This window comes from Cibotium barometz, chromosome 3 (genome assembly GCF_041138505.1).
Source record: "Cibotium barometz isolate CiBa-2024 chromosome 3, ASM4113850v1, whole genome shotgun sequence".
Classification (NCBI taxonomy): domain Eukaryota; kingdom Viridiplantae; phylum Streptophyta; class Polypodiopsida; order Cyatheales; family Cibotiaceae; genus Cibotium; species Cibotium barometz.
In genome coordinates, this window is record NC_141048.1 from 30,836,464 (window position 1) to 30,844,342 (window position 7,879).

Sequence of the window (7,879 nt, forward strand, 5' to 3'; positions counted from 1 at the left end):
AGGGGAGGAAATCTCATTTGTCATGTAGTGCGTAATATGATTATGGCTCAACCAGTAGCAGAGTCCGGACCTCGGAGCATGGCCGACGGGAGTTAGTGGGGTTCAAGGGTGATATGCCTAGCGGTCGGAGTGCCACAACCGTCGTAGAGCAGGATGGTAGGGTGACCAGGCGGTCAAATGACCGGCCAGTGTATACGGGCAGGCCTACACATAACTAGGTGAGTGTGTGTGTGTGTTAAAATATAAGCCCAACATTGTCCCTTAGCCATATATCAAGAGGGGCATAGGATATGTACAAGCCTAAGGTTGTGTGTAGCTCCCAATGACATAAGCAATGATGTCAATCCACTCATGTATCCAGTCATATGGGATGTATCTCTCAAGGCTATTTATGCCTCATGTAGTTGTTCATTTGTAAAGGATCAATGATATGAATGTTATCAACTCTCTTTCATCATGAATGGCTCATTCACTCTCCCGCCCTAAATCTAACATGGTATCAGAGCAAAATCCTATCCCATGTTAGAGATGTGCCATTGTCTATATAGGATGGTAAGGTGAAGTGCCTTGCAGATGTACTTCATGTTCCGAACATTACAAAGAATCTAGTTTCAATTGGCCAGATGATTGAGCTGGGTTTGCAGGTCCAATTTAACCCTGATGGCTGTTATGTAAAAGACTTTAAAGATAAGTGCAGGTTGGTTACAAAAGGTAAGAGTGGGCAGAATGTTTACATTGAATGTAAATATGCCTGAAGTGAGTGCTGCAATGTTTGCAAATGGTTCAGTTGTTGTTGCAGATAAAAACATTTGGCATAAGAGAATTGGGCATGTAAATGAGCAAAGAATGAAGTCTATGCAGAGTAAAGGAATTATGACAAGGTTGCCTAAGTTTAAGGTTGAAGGTTGCCTAAGTTTAAGGTTGAAGATATGTAGAAAGTATGTGAAGCATGTCAATTTGGAAAGAAAACAAAGTATGTATTTTGACATGACAGAAATGTGAGCAGGAATGTACTAGATATTGTGCATTCAGATGTATGGGGTCCTGCAAAGAATATGTCTATGGTGGGGAGCTGCAGGTACTACGTAACATTCATTGATGGCCACACGAGGAAAGTGTGGGTGTATTTCATGAAGCAGAATAGTGAAGTGTTCACTCATTTTCAGAATTTCAAAGTGATGTGGCTGAAAAACAAACAAGAAAGCATGTGAAGTGCCTAAGGTTAGATGGAGGGGGAGAATACTTCTCCAATGAGTTCTCCGAATTCTTGCGAAAGAATGGCATTCAGAGACAATTTACATGTAGATACAACAAAATGGATTTACTGAGTGGAAAAACAAGAATATTGCAAAGATAGCACAAGCATTGATGGCAGAGAAGAATATGCCGCATAGGCTGAGGCTGTGTCCACATCAGTTTATATCATGAACAGAACTCCTCCTGCAGCCATACATGATGTAATGCCAGAGGAGAAGTTTATTGGCAAGAAATCTGATTTGTCTCACTTGAAAGTTTTTGGATGTATTGCATATGTGCATGTGCCAGATGAGTTGCATACTAAGCTAGATCCAAAGACAGAAAAATGTGTATTTATTAGATATTCCCTTGAGCAAAAGGGATATAGATGCTATAATCTTGCTACACGTAAATTAAGGGTAAGCAGGGATGTTGTATTTAATGAGATGAGTAGCTGGTATGCTGTTGAAAAAGATGTTGTTGGGGCTGATGTAAGTGGAAACTTAGTTGTACAAAATGCAAGTCAGCAATCGCAGTCATTGAGTGGACCAGGAGTGTCCTTATCCAGTGGTTCTGTTATAGACCATGAAGTGGCAGGCTATGTCATAATACCAGTCCTAGAAATGTAGTTGGTACATTACATAAAGGCAAAGAGAAAGTGGTTGAGCCCCTTAGTATGCCTGATATTTATGCAGGGCATTCTCTTGTTGATAGAGAGTCTAGTAGCTCGGAGATGAGCATTGATGAGGAGCTTGGGATTCCAACAATAAGGACACTTGGTGTGAAGAAGGCTATAGAAGCCATGAATGCAAAGTTACAAAGATCTGGAAGAGTCAAAAACCCTGTGCAGAGGTTGACTTATGAGATGGTTATGTGGCACATCACTATGCTTATATGGCAAAAGTTATGTAGGTTGTAGAACCCACATGTTTTGATGAGGCTATTGGAAATGTGTGTTGGGAGAAAGCTATGGATGAGGAGATGGATGCATTGTATAGAAAAGAAACTTGGGATTTGGTGCCATTGTCTCAAAGCAAGAAAGCTATTGGTTAAGTGGGTGTATATGGTGAAACATAATAGTGATGGTAGCATAAGGAGGTACAAGGCTAGATTGGTAGCCAAAGGATATGCGGAGACACATGGGATTGATTATGTGAGGGGACATTTGCCCCAATTGCAAAGATTGCAACTGTGAGAGCTATGATTGTGGTGGCTGCAGCTAAAGGCTGGTTTTTACATCAGATGAGATGGATGTAAAAAATGTGTTCCTACATGGTGACTTGCAAGAAGAAGTGTATATGGATCAGCCACCTGGTTTTGAGAAGGTCACTGAGAGTATGTATATAAGCTTCGTAAGGCCTTGTATGGGTTGAAGCAAGCTCCACGGGCATGGCATGACAAGATTGCTGTGAGTATCTTGTCACTATTGGTTTTCATGGTAGAAGCAAATCACTTTGGTATTTGATTATGTGACGCACACTTTGGTATGGGTATAGCAGGTGTTTATGCATTGTTTTATGTAGCAGGTGTACCATTGGAGCTATATGGATGCACAGATGCAGATTGGGCAGGTAGCACCTCAGATAGGAGATCTACCAGTGGATTTATGTTTTCATTGGGGAGTGCTGCTATGACATGGAGTAGCAAGAAGCAGCCCACAATTGCCTTGTCGAGTATAGAGGAGCTATGGTGGCAACATGTGAGGCTCATGTGAGGTAGATTGATTGCACAAGCTACAATTTGGTTTGGGATTGTATATGGAGGGAAAGGTTGTCATATATTGTGACAATCTTAATAGTATACAGTTGGCTAGGAACCCAGTTTTCCATGCGCGAACGAAACACATCGAGGTACATTACCACTTTATCAGGGAGAGAGTCTTGGCAGGCGACATCGACCTAGCCTACATCAGCACACAGGATTGGGTCACTAACATCTTCACAAAGGCCTTGAGAGCTAAGAAGCTCCACGGATTTCAAGATATGCTTGGAGTTCATGAGCTGGAGTTGAGCTTGAGGGGGAGTGTTGAGATGTCAAGATCAACATGAGCTGACACTCACGAGGTGCCTACATGACTATTCAACATTTACATCACTAGCGAGTTTGGTAGCTGCAATCCACATATCTTCGCCAGAGATTCTACAGCTGGACTACACTGACTAGTCCACACCTACCCACTCCACTTAGCGTGTTCACATTATGGACCGCTTGTATATACTCTATTATGTGTGTTAGTCACTTTATCTTCTTGTAGACCTCTTTTGTTGTGTGAAGAAGGAGAAGAATTTTCAGCCTCTCACCTTGTGTGTTCTCTTCTAGGGTTTGTGTGAGTGTGTGTGTGCTTGCAAGAGCTCAAGCTCTCTTCTCCCTTGCATCTTTTCAAGTTCATGTAATGGCGAGGCAATCATTGCAAAATGAGATATACGAAACTCTTGTAACATGAGAATAAACCAAGGAAATTACAAATTTCATATATGGATTTAAGTTCCGACCAACCCTTAATGGCTTGGATCTTTACAGGATCCATTTGCACGCCATCTTTTGATATTATGTGTCCCAGATAGTGAATCTCCAAGAGGAAAAATTATGTTCGAATTCCGTGTGTATTATGAGATATGGGGGAGATTTCACTGTCGCTTCTGGGAGGGGTTTAGGCCATTAAAATGGGTGATGCAGTATGAGGACCAAAGATGTCTTGGGATGTACATGGTGATAGAGCTCAAACAACACAGGGACAGAGTTTTGAGAGGACATGCTTAGAGATAATGCCAATCCAACAAGACATTGCCTAGAGATCCATCACTAATTTCTTCATGGCACGATCATCCATTTCACCCACCCATGCTGACACCACCGCTACATGGCGCGATCATCCATTTCACCCACCCATGTTGACACCACCGCTACATTGACATCAGCTCACACCAGGCGTACACAAGGGTCATATTCGCACCCCAAAAAGGAGTCTTTTGTGAGCAGGCATGCAGCATCTTACGTGCTAGGCATGCCTGACCCACAGCATTGAGGATTTTTTCCACCACACACAGACGAATGCATGAAACTTTCCTATGACATTACATGCCCTTCAGCCACATCTGCCCATCAAGAGACTATAGAGTCATGTTTCAGTTTCCAATTTTCATATTTTTCTGAAGTTTTTCCACAGCACTGTATACCCATGGTATCATTGTACTATTCATCGTCTCAGAGGCCCTTTAGATCTCTTGTAGACATTAATATATCTTTCTTTTTGTATCTCTCTTGCTCTCTCTCTCTCATTTTAAGCTGAATTTTCTGTGTAGAGAAAATTTATTATTTATTACTCACCGTGTTCCATTTGAGTACATAGCTACTCAAGTTTAGGTGGACTAGGATTAGATTCCATATGTTTGATGAATTGGAGGAAGTATATGACATGTAATGTTATCTTAGAAAATATAAGCTAGGTGAATTTCCTTGTGTTTGTCTTGTAACTCCGTAAAATTTGGAATCAAAATGGTTGGGGTTACATGTATCCCTTGATTTATCGGTTAATCTACAAGTATACTCCAGAGTGAGTACTGTAGAGTTTTGAGATGAGATTTTTAATCTCCTAAATGATGAACACATGGTTAAAATAAATTGTGCCTTATATAAGTGGCAATATTTTGCATCTCTTTGGTCTTGAGGATTTGTTTGTCTATTTATGTAAGGTGTGTTGAAGGCATACCTAAACCACATATCATAGCATATGTATATACAAAGCGGTTGAACAAGAAAAGAATTCTTAGTCCTTGCATTGTATAGTAAACCATTGTTTGACTATTGTCCTTGGTTGAAAATGGTTTACGGATTGTTGTCTATAGATGAGAATGATTTATGACTAGTCTGTTTATTGTTTGACTTAGTAAAGGTGTCTAGTGAGCCCACGCTTATAGAGGTATGTCTGGACATCCGTAGTGGCGATGGAGCTCGACCAAACATGGAATTCACACACCGGGGCACATGTGGTGAGGGTGTCCATGGTTCAGAGGTGAGGCACCCGGGTCGGAGGACCGTGGGCAGCTGGGCGAGTGTGGGTAGGAAGGCAGGCCACTATATAAGCTTGGCAATGTGGATACTTGTCCACGTTCCTCTATGGTGACCAGAGCTCGGAGCCCTCCATGGTGTAGTGGCAACCATGGCGATGTAACATTGGTATCAGAGCTGAGAATCGTTCCTCTCTCTCGTGTGGTCTCTCTCTCTCTCGCTTCTCTCAACATGAACAAGTTTCGAAAGAGCTAAGCCTTATCTTATTTTAATTTTTTTAAATTGTTTTATTTTTATATCTCTCGGGGGAGTCACTCATAAATATGTAAACATAGCGTGGGTTCAAGAGAAGGGATTTTTAAAACCTTTTTTTATACATTTTTTACATACAGAAGGGTACCATTTAAAGGGTGTATTTAGAGATTGAATAGAAAAAAGATGTATTTCGAGTATTTTTATACATTTTTTACATGGAGAGTGGTACCATTTATTTCATCTTTCGGAGTGGCATTGCCCATCCAAAACTGCCATGGCCGCGTGCAGCTCAAGCTCGCACTTGCTGTCCTTAACTAAATCAGCAAGCTAGGTGAGGATAGCGTGAGCAGCCTGGTGGCAGAAATGGGCGCCCAGGCACACGAGGAGTGCTGGACACGACGAGGCATCGAAGCCACACCAGGCATGACGCCCTCAAGCCAAGTGGCACATCATAGTGTCCTCTGCAAAGCAACAATCGCCAAGCGTTCGATGAGTTCCCCTGCAGCAGCAGAGAGTGGAGAGTGACCACCATTCGCAGGCCTACTTTACTCTCCCGTCGAACGAGCCTCCCCTTGCACGTTGCGGCTTGAAAGCTGGATAAGCATGTAGATTTACCTTTTTGTATGGGCCGGTTGTTAGTGTGTGTGTGTATGTACACACAATTAAAAGGGCAGAGTACAATCAGAATTGAAGGAGATGATGGATGCACACAAAAAATGCAGAAATTATTGCAGCCATTAAAGGCATTCAAAGGACACCCCAATGTTGGCTACTACTTGTGCACGCATAGTCGTGCATTGGTGGGGTTTGAGTGGGATTTGAGTACTCGTGTCTCCCAGTTGGGTATCCGGAATAATACGAGAGAGCAAGTGCACGTTTTTTGCATAGACTAAAAGATTTTAATGGTAACTCACCCGCAACATCCACGAAAACGGTCGGCACCTTTGGGTGGGCATTGGTGATTTAGCATTGCTATTGCTCTTCGGTGGATGACATGTCTACTCCAAAAAGTTATTGTGGTGTATTATAATTTTATGTATGCGGAAGTAGATTTCGCAAATTGAAGGATGGATATCCGAGTGCGCTTTTAGTCTCTTTATTCTAATTGATAGTTTTATCAATTAGTTTTTATTTTGTTTACAAATATTATGGCCAAGGAAATGTGTTTGTATGGGTCTAAACTATGGCCGAGGGATGTGCTTGCTTGGAACTAAACTATGGCCGAGGGATGTGCTTGCTTGGAAATGTGTTTGTATGGGTCTAAACTATGGCCGAGGGATGTGCTTGCTTGGAACTAAGTAAGGTTGCTTTGCATTTGTTTACAAGCTTCACCGTAGACCAAATCAAACCGACTATTCTTGTTAATTTGGGTACATTAACAATAGTGGCATTGTGTCATTTAGCAACCGTGGTGTTATGCTAATTGATAGTCAGAGTGTATTATGCTTGGTCTATGGAGATGCAAGCACTTGTGCATGGTCCTAGAGATCAATTATTCTAATCCTTCTTCACTGGATAATAAAAGGGTGAAGAACTAGGACATTTCAACCCCTTTGATAGAAAGTCCTATACATGTGTCATAATCTCTTCTTGTTGTACTACACTCAAACGATAAGGAGGTTGCTGATTCAGGGGTGAACTCCCTAGAATCAACTCTATCACATCATCCTCTAGTCACTCAGGAGGCAACTCTCCTGGAATAACATCCGTGAAGCAATCCTTATATCCCTCTAGAAACTATAGTCTCTCCCTCTCAAGAGAGTTCAAATCTTTCTTTGATTCTTCACTCTTATCCTTTTCAAAGATCATATATGCGAAGATGGTGTTGAGATTTGAGGTGACATGTAAGCTAGAGAAAAGAGTGGAGACTTATCCCACATTGATGTGCAAGCCCAAGAGTGTACCTCCTCATATAAAAGGGGACCATTTCAAGAAATGAAAAATGAAGCCAGCTATCAAGCCTCTCTATGAGTACAAGTCTCAATCTTGTAACCTAATTATGTTTGAGTCTAGTTAGCATAATCTTTTCATCATCATCCAGACTTCATATTGGTATTGAATACAAATCGGATATTATGTTATTCATGTTAAAGCAGTCTCAAAGTAAAGAAATTGAGTCTAGTTAGCATAATCTTTTCATCATCATCCAGACTTCATATTGGTATTGAATACAAATCGGATATTATGTTATTCATGTTAAAGCAGTCTCAAAGTAAAGAAATTGATTTTTTTGTCTATCAATTGTACGGTGTGTTGGAGGCATACCTAATCCCCTTATCGTAGCATATGTATCTACAGACTAGGTAAGCAATAAAGAATTTCTTGTTTATTGCTTTATAGTAAACAATTTTCCATAATTGAAATGGTTTAAGATATTATT